This window comes from Camelus ferus, chromosome 35, assembly GCF_009834535.1.
Source record: "Camelus ferus isolate YT-003-E chromosome 35, BCGSAC_Cfer_1.0, whole genome shotgun sequence".
Classification (NCBI taxonomy): domain Eukaryota; kingdom Metazoa; phylum Chordata; class Mammalia; order Artiodactyla; family Camelidae; genus Camelus; species Camelus ferus.
In genome coordinates, this window is record NC_045730.1 from 22,243,132 (window position 1) to 22,257,010 (window position 13,879).

At 43.4% G+C, this 13,879-nt stretch overlaps 2 long non-coding RNA genes across 4 annotated transcripts in view; both read left to right on the forward strand.

Moving 5' to 3' along the window:
- LOC116661496 overlaps window positions 1-13,879 on the forward strand; it is a 65,017-nt gene that overhangs the window by 1,221 nt on the left and 49,917 nt on the right. The window lies entirely within an intron of this gene.
- On the forward strand, window positions 28-5,028 carry LOC116661497. 2 transcript variants are annotated; one of them, XR_004317379.1, is made up of 2 exons: window positions 28-1,004; window positions 4,733-5,028. It is a non-coding gene; the product is annotated as an uncharacterized LOC116661497 (long non-coding RNA). The 2 variants fall into 2 exon arrangements; XR_004317378.1 differs by having other exon boundaries at window positions 4,736-5,028.

Genomic DNA, 13,879 nt, shown 5'->3' on the forward strand with positions numbered 1-13,879 from the left:
CGGTGGCTGCGTGCGGCCCGGGAAGGGGGCGGGGGCGATGTGCAGGCCCGAGCGCGGCAATGATTGGTCTCGGGGGAGGGGTGGGGGGTTGCAAGCCCGAGGAGCGGTGGCATCCGTTGCATGATGCAAAAAGGATTGATTTCAAAAGTTGCGAGTTGCTTTGGCAGCAGCCTTGGCGCCCGGGCCACCTCCTTTTCCTTGACCCGCTGGAAAGGCCGGGAATGTTTTCCAAAACCTGGCGGGACTCAGCCGCGCGGCGATCGGCGGGACGCTGTACCTGCTCCACGCGCGCTGCCGGCAGACAATGAGCCTGGAAACGATTCGAAAATAGAGCAGGAGCAGAGGAAAGGCCCCCTCTGCTGCGATGAAGGACTCAGAGACACAGACGGCGCATTTGGTTGAAATGACTTCCATCACCTCTCCTTTCTATTGTTCAGTCTGGCTCGGGAGTTCATAGGCGCCTTAGCGAACGTGTACACGTCCTGCAAAGTTTCTTGAATGTTTCATGTGCTTGGTAGGAAGTCAGAGCCTCACGTTCCGCAGTTAGATTGTTTGCTCTGCCCAGGTCCAAGTAAACATGGCAGCCTAATACTGTATGTGTTTAAATTAACACCCACAGCAGTGCTGCAGCTTGTGAAATTACTTTTTTCAGGGTTTCAACTTTCTACTGCACTGCTGAATAAAAATAAAGCAAAATGCTTTGCGACGACGTCTTTTAGGGCTTCCTTTAAAACCGAGGAGTGGGGAGGAATGCAGAGCAAACTTTTCTAGAGTGGTTCAGCATTTTCCAAATACATTTGGGGGGGCAGGGTTTTTTGTTTTGCTTTTAACGAAAAGGTACTTTAGGTTGTGCTTGCAGGTTTGTAGGCTACGCAGATGCTGTTTTCATTCTTAAAATTTCTTCTTGTCAGTTCCCCAGGGTTTTGATCTTGGTGAAGATTCAATAGTGATGCAGCCTAGGTGCCCAGGCTGCTGCAGGCTCCTCCTTTCTCTGTCCCCCTACAGTAAGTTAGAAAAGAACATAGTAGCCTGGATTCTTTAACGTGATGTGTTGGGCTTTTGTAAGAGTGGCATAACCCCGTGGCGGACAAACCTAGATTTGCCTATGAATTTCCTGGGAAAACGCAGGTACACACAATCCCCAGGGGGCACTCCGGGCCTCCAGAATCAGGGGAGGAGGATGCGGATGTCTTAATTCCTCTCGTTTCCTCCCTTTAAAAATCGATCTTGTGAGTTGTTTGTGTTTGAGGGGTACCGAGTGTTAGGTTTTTTGTTTTGTGTTTTGGTTTTTTTTTTTTTTTTTTAGCAAGAAATGTCACAACTAGAAGAAAAGATTTGGGGGAGTGGGGGAAGGGGACTTAACAGAGGTGAGTAAGGCCCTATGTGAAGGTGCATGGTTCACACTGAGGAGTTCGGTGTTTATGCTGGATGTGCCCAGGTCAGCAGAGTGTGCCTGCTGATTTGTTTTTTAGTTTAGCTTGTAAAAGAAGGCATTTGGGAGGATGCCATCTCCCAGAGGGGAAAATGGGGCCACACCTCTAGATGGGAGGGAGCAGTACTAGTCACGCATGGAGTTGAGGGTGTCTGAACAGAAGCTGCAGGAATGCAAAGGAAGGGGTTTCAGGTGATTTAGTGTGTGGTGGGAGGAAAAAGGTAAGATGACCCCCAGACTTCTAGTTTTGGGGGAATTGAAAGGGTAGTGAGGCTACTAGTTGAAACATTAACTGTTAGCAGGCAAACAAATTTTGGGGTGAGTTCAGCTTTAGAAATGTTAAATATCAGCCCGCCTCCCCCCCCCCCCCCCAGCCAGGTATTCTAGGCAGCTGAAGGCATTTGGTAAAAATAGGTCTGGCATTTGAGGTGGGGATGGGCTCTTGAGTTTCAGATGCAAATATGGGTCCCTCAGCATATAAATGGGCTTTGAAGCCCCAGAGAGGGGTGAGACGAACCCAGAGTGAGAAGACGAGGGCAAAAAAATGAAAAAGACCTTGGACAGAGCCCGGCAGAGCTTCAAAATTGAAGGGCTGGGAGAATAAGAGGCTGACCCCTGCTTTGTGTGGGGGGCTAGCAGAACTCGCTTCTTCCTTCCCCAGCCCCTGGGGTTGGAGCTCTTTGGGAGCTCCAGGACAACTTGAGTTGAACTGTCCCGAGCAGAGGTTGTAGACTCCTGTCTAAGCCACAGCGCCTTGATGAGCCTGGAGCCCGGCTACAATCTTGGGATCAGATAATCTACCAGATCTCTCATCCCTCCCTTTGTCCTGAACACAAGTCTGTCTCTGTGCTTTCCCCCATCAGCTTTCTTTCTCTCTGTGAGTCTTCCCCAGAGGGCTCATCAGCACTCCTTCCTGCTGGGAACTGTCTCCCCTGAGTTCTCAAGTCCACCTGGCGCCAACTGAAAGATGATTCTCCTGGGTTGCACTACCTGGTGGAGGCTTGTTAAAAATATGAATTTACCACAGGGGGAAGGGTATAGCTCAGTGGTTAGAGTGCATGCCTAGCATGCACAGGATCTTGGGTTCAATCCTTAGTACCTCCATTAAAAATAAATAAATAAACAAACAAACCTAATTACCTCTCCCCCCAAGCAAACAAACAAACAAAAAGAAAAAAATACAAATTTCCCAACTCCACTCCAAAGATTGTATCTAACAGGTTTAATGGGTGGAATTGTTGATACAGGAAAAATGGGGCCGGAGAGGATGGCCATGTCCCAGGTGCCAGGCAAGTCCCTGTGACACACCCCATCAAGTGAGGGTCCTTGGCTTCACACAGGAAAGAATTCAAGAGCAAGCCATAGTAGATTGAATTTAGATTTATTTAGAGAGATACATACTCCATAGACAGAGTGCAGGTGTCTCTGAAGGCAAGAGGGAGCGACCACAGGTGCAGGGTTGTTAGTTTTCATGGGCACTGTAACTTCATATGCTACCAAGTGGGAGGGTTATTCCAACTACTTCTGAGGAAGGGCAGGGATTCCCAGGAGTTGTGCCATCACCCACTCGTTGACCTTTATGGCCAGCCTCCCGACCGTCCTGGCACCTGTGCGAGTGCCATCCTGCAGCTAATATATTATAGTGAGCATATAATGAAGTTCAGGGTCTACTGGGAGTCAAGTCTTCAATTGCTGTGTCACTCCTTTAATGGTTGTGCCCTGCCCCTTTCCCTCCTGTCCCATCATGACAGATTCTTTGCTTGGTCAAACTTTAGTCAGGCTCGTCAACCTTCTCTTAGACCCACCTGTGCACTTCCTTGTAAAACCTCATTTTAGCAAATCTAGTCACCCTCAATATCTGATCAGGATCCTCATCCTCCCCCAGATAATGTCTGATCACACTGGCCTGCCTTCAGCAAGTGCTCCTAGAGCTGTGCTGTCCAACAAATACGGTAGCCACTCTCCATGGTGCCTTTTGAGTGTGTGGACTGTCTGAACTGAGATGTGCTCTCTGAGTAAAAACATACACTGAATTTTGAAGACTTAAAATGAAAAAAAGAACGTAAAACATCTCAGTTTTTTTTATATCGATTCATATATTGAGTGACATAAAATATATTATTAATTTCATCCATTTCTTCTTCCTTTTTTTTCAATGTGGCCATCTGACTATTAAAAATGGCATAGGTGGCTCACAGCCTATTTCTCCTGGAAAGTGCTACCCTAGAGGATGCCCAGATGAAAGCAATTATTATCCTTCCCACCCTATCCGCCCCTCTCCCCCTGTCAACTCTCCCTCTATTTATGATCGTGGCGGATGGATAGTTATCTGCTGCATTGCATGTGCCGAAACACTGACAGTTACCCCCAGCTCCTCCCTTTCCCCGTCTTCACTGTTGTCTGTCATTCCTGCCTCCTTGATACTATTCACATCTGAACCCTCCACTCCCCTCCCACAGGTCCTATCTCTGTTCGTTTCTCATCTCTCCCCTCAGCTATCGTGGAAGTCTCCTAATTTATGGTCTTTTTTGTTGTGATTTTCACTGGTTTCCATTCAGTCCAAAGTGATTAATGCTGTGGGAATGATATTTATCCAAAAGGCAAACGTGGTCGTGTTCTTTCCCTGCTCAAAACCTTTGGGTGGTTTCCGTTGCCTCTGGCTTTATTTCTCAAAGTATGGCACTCATTCGTGGGTGTGTTTTTATAGTTACGCATTCACTTTTAACACTGGAAAGATACAACCAACATATAAAGCCTGTGATTTCTTGGACATTATTCTTTAGAACAAAAAGTGAGTCAACTTAAGGAAGTTTTTAAAGAAACAATAGCACAGTCTAAAGTAATGGCAAGTAAATACATTTCAGGTAAATTTCAGACAATATGGTTTAAAAAAACAACAACAAAAATACTTCATGATCCAGCTTCTACTTTTCCTTTTTAATCTAATCCCCAGAGGCACCCTCTTCCTATTCATCAGCCGTACAACCATGCGGGTGCTTACAGGTCTCCAGACGCACCTTTTCTTTCTCCATCTGGCCTCTCAGCAGGTGTTATTTCTTTGTTCATAACACCTCGCCCCAGCTTCTGGCAAATAAGACTAAACCTATAAGATTCTGCTCCACGAGTCTTCTCTCTGAAGAGTTCTCTGGCTATTCCAGGGGGAGCCCCCTCTATGGTAGGGAGAATAATAGCGGTCCACATCCTAATCACCTGTGAATATATTGCCTTACCTGACAAACGAACTTTGCCATGTTGATTATGCTAAGGGTTTTTGTTTCTGTTTTTGTTTTTTTTGATGAGGAGGTTATCCTGGATAATCTGGATGGACCAGGATCCTTGTACAGAAACAAGGGAGGCAAGAGGGTCTGAGAAGTTGTGACAAAGGAAGCAAAGATCAGAGTGATCTGGAGCCACGAGCCAAGGAATGTGGGCAGCTTCCAGAAGCTGGAAAAGGCAAGGAAGTGAATTCTTCTCTGAGCTTCCAGAAGGAGCCAGCCCTGCCAACCCATTTTGGTCCTTACCGTGGAACCTGCCCTGATGATTTGCAGTTATTCCATATACTTAATCTCTCCACACCTCCCACTGCACCCCCAAAAGCCTTGACCCCCTGTAAAGAGTATCTTTTTTAAAAAAAATTTTTTTACACTTTTTTTGGTCTTGTTTTGTTTTGCTGGGGGGGGTGGTAAATTAGGTTTATTTATTTATTTAATGGATTGAACCCAGGACCTCATGCATGCTAAACCCCCACTCCACCACAGAGCTATCCCCCCCCCCCCCCGTCTGAGTATCTTTGCCTCCCAGTGCCTAGCGCATCACTGGCATGTGGTGGGAGGTAAGGTAAGGGCCACAAATAGATCCTTAGGTTTAAGAGGTCCCTGGTGGCCTGTAGGCGAGGCACTTATGTGCAGGTGGAAGACAGGGGTGGGGGGCAGAGGAGCGAGTGCAGGTTGACAAGTGGAGATAATGTGGGTAGACACCTCTTGTAGAAAGGGCAGAGGAAGAGGGGTATCTCCTCGAGAGGGAGGAGGAGGGCTTTGTTTTTTAGAACCTGGAAAGCTTTGAACAGGTGCATAAACCAAAGCAAAGGAGACTAAAGATATGAGAGTGAGGAAGGGTGGCTGGTAGAACAAGTCCTGGAGGGAGGGGTGAGGAGAGGCATTTTGGCACCTGGATGGAGGTGGAAGAGGAAGAGGTGTGGATGCTCCCACTAGCTAAATTTAGTTGGTGGGTGGTAGCACATTTGTGCTGTTTCTCCTTCCCTCAACAGACTCTGAGTTCCATGCAGGCGAGAACCCTGGCTATGGGTTCAACACAGTGGTGACAGTTAACATTTAAACTGCTTTCTGAGGCATCTGTCCATCAACAGATGACTGGATAAAGAAGCTTGGTACATTTATACAATGGACTACTACCCAGCCATCAAAAAGAATAAAATAATGCCATTTGCAGCAACATGGATGGACCTGGAGGTTGTCATTCTAAGTGAAGTAAGCCAGAAAGAGAAAGACAAATACCATATGATATCACTTTTATCTGGAATCTAAAAAAGTGACACAAGTGAACTTATTTACAAAACAGAAACAGACTCATAGACATAGAAAACAAACTTATGGTTACCAGTGAGGGAAGTGGGTGGGAAGGGATAAATTGGGAGTTCAAGATTTGCAGATACAAACTACTATATATAAAATAGATAAACAACAATTTTATACTGTATAGCACAGGAAACTATATTCAATATCTTGTAGTAACCTATAATGAAAAAGAATATGAAAACAAATATATGTGTGTGTATGTATGACTAAAGCATTATACTGTACACCAGAAATTGACACATTGTAAACTGACTATACATCAATTAAAAAAAAATAGGTTTAATAGGAAAAAATCAATTAATAAAAGAAAATGAAATTGCTTGCTGTGAACCAAGCATGCTTCTGAGATCCCTGCACGGATTAATTTACTTAATCCTCATAACAACTCAGTGATGTAAGTACCATTATTGTCCCCATTTTATAGGTGAGGAAATCGAGGCACAGAGACAATAAGTAACTTGTCCAAAGTTACAGAGGCAGAAAGTGGAGGACTTGGACTTGAACCTGGGCCATCTGTCCACACTCGGTAGTTGTCAAGTGACTGGGGAGCGGAGCTGGTTTCTCTTGCTCCCCAGAAATAGCAGGATGGGTTTGCTCTCCTGTGTTTGCCTTCCTCCTCCCCCAAGTGGGGCGTTAGTTATCCATCTGCATTGTCCCCTCACACAAGTGAGGCTTGACTGAAAGCATCACTGTCTGCTGGACCAAGGTTGAGGCCACAAAGATGCCTGAGCTATCCCTTACCCTCCACCCAGTGGCAGGAACTAACAACGCTCAGTTCCATCAGGAGGACACCTTCCTGACACCTGGGCTCCCTCTCAGCCCCGGGCCAGAACTGGGATTCACTAGGCCATCCCTTGCTGGACCAGCAGGTTACAGGGATGGTCCTTCCACACTGTCCATCACCGCCTGCAGGCCTGGCTTTGCAGCCCTAGACCTGTCTGCTAGCAGAGCTTATGGCCCGGGGGCAAATGTCAGAATGCTGCTGACAGTCGGTATCTTTGGGGAAGGGGCTGGGGGGCAGAAATTCAGATCCTGAAGCAGGAGTGCCGGAAGTAGCAGGTTCAGAGCCTGGGGAGGAAAGATGGGGCCTTGGCAGCTCAGGTGGGGAAACGTCGGAGAGTCTGTGCCTGGACCTGCTTATTGTTGACACCCTTGCCGCCAGTGTCGTCCTGGTGGGCAGGCAGATCCTGAGAAGAAGCAAGATTTTAGGCTGCATCCTGATCTTTTGGGGGTCCCTCTGTTTTCCCCTAGGCCGCTATCTAAGCTCATTCTTGTAGCTACACGTCTTTCTAGATAAATCCAACTCTCAATGGCTCAGGCTCCAGATCCCTGTCTGTGTAAGAGAAACTGGCTCTTTTTTCACGCTGTGCAATTTCCAAGTGGTCCAAATCCCAGTAAAAATGGAAAACAGCTTCAAGACCAATTTTTTTTTTTTTACACAACATAAACATGCTTTCTCCCTACTTCTAAATATCATCGCTTTCATTTCACCATTCTTGTCTTAAAAGTCAGGTTAACAGTAATCCTCATCCTCAAGCAGCTGTTAGTTTGCAGGCATTGTGTTCAGTATTGGGACCCTGTGATCGGGTCAAAATCCCAATCAATGAAGGAGTATTGCTGTAATACTAAGTTCTAAGTCAAGGTCTCAGGGATCTTTTTTTCTTTTTCTTTTTTTGAGAGGAGGAGGGGAATCTATGAGCCTTCTGAAAGTATGTGCAAAATTTTATCTCCTTGTGCATCTCTGGGAAGAGAGTTCCTAGCTTCCATCAGCTCCCCAGCGGGGTCTCTGACCCCAAAACTGAGTAATTTGGTGGCAAGAGCTGTGGGAGAACAGAACTTGAACTGGGAGGAGAAACTGGAAATATGGGGAGTGCTGCATTATTCCATTAACTCATTAATGCTACAGTCATTGCAATAATCATCATTCATTTTCTTCAGTGGTCTTCGGTAAAAACCATAGCTTTTTTAGGCAAGGGGAAAAACGTCACAAGAAATTCAAGTCATCGTGTTGGCACTTCTGTTTGATTTCAGGAGGAGTGAGTTGGTTATTTCTAAGTGAAGGAAGCTTGTTGGAGGAGACCGTAGTTCACAGGTCCCCTGCAGGCCTCCCCAAGGGTCTCCCCTCCAGCCACCACGCCCAGGGCTCCCCCCTGAGATCTGCTGCCTGCAGCATCCCCCACACGGCCATAAGCGTGGTCAGTCAAGGATGGTACTCTCCCCTGAAATACAATTAACAATATGATGCTTTCTGAAATTCTGGCCTCCCAAAATGTAGCCATGTGCCACAAGATCCCATGGGGCTATGATGTCCCTGGCGAATCCCATTTTTCCTAAGCACGAAAGTGATTCATTTGGTGCTGTAGAATGAGGATTCCATTGCTTACACCCAGAGAGTAGTGAAGGCAACAAAATCAATTATGTTTTTCCCTTTGTCTCTTTGATACATGAGAGAGAACACGGCGGGGAGGGGAAACAGTTTAATTTCTTTAATTGCATTTTCACATCCCTCTCTCTTCCTGTCTTCAGTGATTAAAAATCAGTGCAATTTTGCACATAATTTCCCCAAATGCATAGACTACCCCATCCCAAATTCTGAGACCACTCCTGATTAGTTATCCAGTTTTTCCTTCGACGACTCCCTTCCCTCTTCTGTTAAGGAAAGCTGCTCCCGCCTTCTAGCCAGAGATCCCATCCCAACCAGTTCCAGCCTCCTGTCCTTCAGGGCTTGGTTCTACAATGTAATAAATGAAGGGTCTGGATTCACGTGATTCAGGTGCATTTCTTCCTGTGTTTGTGGATTACATGTAATGGGTTGACCCTACCCCCTCTGTACGTGATTAAAAGCCCAATTCTCCCTGGTACTTGGTCAAGGAGAAGAGAGGGAGTCGTGAGGAGGGGGGAGGCAGAGAAGCTAGGTAGAGATGACGTGTGTGCGAATGTCAGTTTCAGGCTTACTGTCTATTTCCTGCTCTCAGAATTTGTTAAATAAAAATTGGCCCCAGAACTAAGCCCTCAGTGAACTAGAGTTCACTGTTCTGCCAGCAAAGAAACAGCTATTTATTCACAGTCTTTGTTAATTCGTGGCAGACTTCGCCCTTTGCCCCGCCTCCCCCCATACACCATCTTCCTTAATTATCTCCTTTGGTCAGAGGCTACTTGGGAAAAGAATTACAAATTGATTTCATCCTACCCGAAGGTTCCTGTCCTTGCCCGGCACTTACTCTGTGTTAGCCATGTGCAGGGCACATGCTGAAAACGGCTCAGGAGTGGACCCAGCCTCGGGGCCTCCAGACTCAAAACTGGGCAGACAGGATGCAAGGGAGGAATAATAAATAAGTTATGGCGGAGGCAAAAGAGGTTTGAGTTTAACCTTCTTTACAGAGCGTCCACATCTGGAACACAGGGACCATGTCTGGTTTGGGATGTGGTTCAGGTTTGGCCCTCCTTGGCTTGAATTTCTCTAAGCAGAGCCGGTCCTCTGGCCGTCGTGGTACTGGTGTCTTCAGAGAGTCAGCAGGAATGTTTCGTTTCCATGCTTGGTGGGCAGGTCCAAGCAGCACATGGATGGCTGTACTGGATGGACATTATGATCCTTTTCCGCCTGGAGATTCTGTGATTCACTTAAGGGGGGGCCAGCACCCCTGACAATTGGTTGGTGGTGGTTTTTCCTGCTTAGTTTGGCTTCCTGTTGATTCTACTTTGCTGAATATTGTTCAAATTCATTCATTTTTTTTTCCCTCCACCAGTTGGTCCAAGGTTCACATTTCATTTGCCTGAATGACTTGCAATGGTCTCTGCTATGGACTGAATGTTGTGTCCCCCCTAAAATTCATATGTTGAAGCCCTAACCCCCAATGTGATGGTATCAGGAGACGGGACCTTTGGGAGGTAATTTGGTTTAGATGATAATTTTGGTCATGTGAGTGGGGTCCCTGTGATGAGATTAGTGCCCTTGTAAGGAGGGAAAGAGACAAGAGCCTTCTCTGTGTGATGTGATGTGGTCACCTACAAGCAGGAAGCGGGTTCTCACCAGATGCCGAATCTGCCAGCACCTTGATCTTGGACTTCCCAGCGTCCAGAACTGAGAGAAGTAGATATTTGTAGTTTAAGCCACCCAGTCTATGGTGTTCTGTTAAACGATCCTGAGCCAAGTCAATCTCTAAACTGATGTCTGCTTCCACACTGTTGTCCCAACCCTCACATTATAAAATGCATACACATTAAAATGCATATAGTTAATAAATTAATGCTTTTCACACACATTCACATGCACACAAAAGTAACTGCCATGTATTTGTGCTAGTTACAAGATAACTGGAGGTTTTATAGAGGAAAAGTAAGTCTTTACACTTACGAAAGAAAGTATAAGAGCTTCTCTTTATGTCCTCAGGACAAGGATTTCTTAAGTAAGATGCAAAAAGCACCAATTAGAAAGGAAAAAAAATGATACATTTGTCTATATTGAAACTTAAAATTTATCTGTAATAAAAAAAGGTACTTCCATCAAGAGACAAGCCACAGACTGGGAGTAGATATTTGTAACTCATAATCAATAAAAGAACATTTCCTAGAATATGCACAGAACTCCCACAGATCAATAAGAAAAAATAATCCAATAGAAAAAATGGTATAGATATGAGCAGGGAATTCAGAAGAGAGGACATCTGTGTTGCTAAGATATACATGGTAAGATGTTTGGCCTCACCAGAAATCAGGAAAATGAAAATTAAAACATAATACCATTTTATAACCACCAGATAGGCAAAAACGAAAAGTCCAGCGAGACCAAATGTTGTCAAGAATGTGGGGAAATTGAGGTCGTCTTAGGCTAATGGAAAGAATGGAAATTAGTAAAGCCATTTTGGGGAGCAACTAAACACTCTGTAGTAAAATTAAAGATGGATATGACCTCTGACTCCTATTAATTCCTCTTCTAAGTGACGAATACCAGGATATTTGCAATAGCGACAAACTGGAAATAATTTAAATATACATCAAAAAGGAGGTGGGGAAGTCAATGCTGCATAGTCACTATATAGCAATTACAGTGATAGAACAACTCAATGCATCCAGATGAAGGAACGTGAAAACAGAATGCTAAGGGAGTTAGTGTTGGACAGGTATGGCGTGTTTTTTGTTTATCTTTTTCATTGTCATTATTGGTTACTACAAGATATTGAATATAGTTCCCTATGCTGTACTTACTGTTTATCAATTTTATATATAGTGGTTAGTATCTGCAAATCTCCTAATTTGTCCTTTCCCACCCCCTTTCCCCGCTGGTAAGCGTAAGTTTATTTTCTGTCTTGAGTCTGTTTCTGTTTTGTAATTAAGTTTGTTTGTGTCATTTTTTTTTTTAAGATTCCACATATGACTGACATCACATGGTATTTTTCTCTCTTTCTGGCTTACGTCACTTAGAATGGTGATCTCCAGGTCCATCCATGTTGCGGCAAATGGCATTTTATTCCTTTTTATGGCTGAGTGATATTCCATTGTATAAATATACCACAACTTCTTTACCAGTCACCTGTTGATGGACATTTAGGTTGTTTCTATGTCTTGGCTACTGTATCTAGTGCTGCTATATATATAGGGGTGAATGTATCTTTCTGAATTTGAGTTTTCTCTAGATACGTGCTCAGAAGTGGGATTGCTGAATCATATGGTAAATCTACTTTTAGTGTTTTGAGGAATCTCCAAACTGTTTTTCATAATGACTGTACCAAACTATATTCCCAACAGCAGTGTAGGAGGGTCCTCTGTTCCCCACACTCTCTCCAGCATTTATTGTTCGTGGACTTTTGAATAACGGCCATTCTGGTGTGAGGTGATACCTCGTTGTAGTTTTGATTTGCATTTCTCTGATAATTAGGGATACTGAGCATTTTTTCACGTGCCTATTGGCCATTTGTATGTTTTCATTGGAGAATTACTTGTTTAGGTCTTCTGCCCATTTTTGGATTGGGGTTTTTTTTTATTATTAAGTTGTATGAGCTGTTTATATATTCTAGAAATTAAGCCCTTGTTAGTTGCATCATTTGCAAATATTTTCTCCCATTCTGTAGGTTGTCTTTTTGTTTTGCTTGTGGTTTCCTTTACTGTGCAAAAGCTTGTAAGTTTAATTAGGCCCCATTTGTTTATCTTTGCTTTATTTCTATTGCTTGGGTAGACTGCCCTATGAGAACATTGTTAAAATTTATGTCAGAAAATGTTTTGCCTATGTTTTCTTCCAGGAGGTTTATAGTTTCTTGTCTTATTTTTGTTTTTAAGCCATTTTCAGTTAATTTTTACATAACAAAATGTGGTGTGAGGGAGTGATCTAACTTCTTTGATTTACATGCTGCTGTCCAGTTTTCCCAACACCACTTGCTGAAGAGACTCTTTCTCCATTGTATATTCTTGCCTCCTTTGTTGAAGATTAATTGATTGTAAGTCTGTGTGTTTATTACTGGGCTCTCCACTCTGTTCCATAGATTCATATGTCTGTTTTTATGCCAATGCCACACTGTTTTGATTATTGTAGCTCAGTAGTATTATCTGAAGTCTGGGAGGGTTATTCCTCCAGCTTCATTATTTTTCTTCAGTATTTAAAATTTTTTTAAATTTAATTTAAATTAAGTTATTTATTCTTTTTTCTTTTTTTTAATAAACTTTTTTTTTGGAGGAGGTAAATAGGTTTATTTACTTATTTATTTATTTAATGGTGATACTGGGGATTGAACCCAGTACCTTTTGCATGCTAAGCACATGCTCTACCAGTGAGCTATACCCTTCCCCCTTTCTCCAGTATTGCTTTGGCAATTCTGGGTCTTTTGTGATTCCATATAAATTTTAGGATTATTTATTCTATTTCTGTGAAAAAATGTCCTGGGCAATTTGAGAGGGACTGCATTAAATCTGTAGATTGCTTTGGGTAGTATGGCCATTTTAACAATATTAATTCTTCCAATCTAAGACCATGAGATATCTTCCCGTTTTTTAAAGTCATCTTTAATGTCCTTAATCAATGTTTTGTAGTTCTCCACATATAAGTCTTTCACCTCCTTGCTCAGATTTATTCCTAAGTACTTAGTTTTTTGGATGCGATTTTGAAAGAGATTGTTTCTTTACTTTCCTTTTCTGGTATTTAATTATTAGTGTAAAGAAATGCAACTGATTTCTGTGTGTTAATCTTGTATCCTGTTACCTTGCCGAATTCTTTCATCAGCTCTAATAGTTTTTGTGTGGAACTTTTAGGGTTTTCTATGTATAGTGTTATGCCACCACCATATAGTGACAATTTTACCTCTTCTTTGGACCCCTTTTATTTCTTTTTCTTGTCTGATTGCTGTGGCTAGGACTGCCAATACTGTGTTGAATAAAAGTGATGAGGGTGGGCATCCTTGTCTTGTTCCAGATTTTAGCAAGAAGACTTTCAACTTTTCACCATCGAGTATTATGTTGGCTGTGGGTTTGTCATAAATAGCTTTTTTTATGTCAAGATATGTTACCTCTATACCAACTTTGGTAAGAGTTTATATCATAAATCGGTGCTGAATTTTATCAAATGCTTTTTCTGCATCTATTGAGATGATCATGTGATTTTTGTCCTTTCTCTTGTGGATGTGGTGTATCACGTTGGTTGATTTGCATATGTTGAACCATCCTTGTGACCCTGGGATGAATCCAGCTTGATCATAGTGTATGATCTTTTTTATGTGTTGTTGGATTCTGCTTTCTAATATTTTGTTGAGGATTTTTGCATCTATGTTCATCAACTATATTGGGGGTATGGCGTTTTAATTCAGGAAGACGACAAAGTTCTGGAGATGGATGGTTGGTAATGTTTGCACAACAAAATGGATGTAGT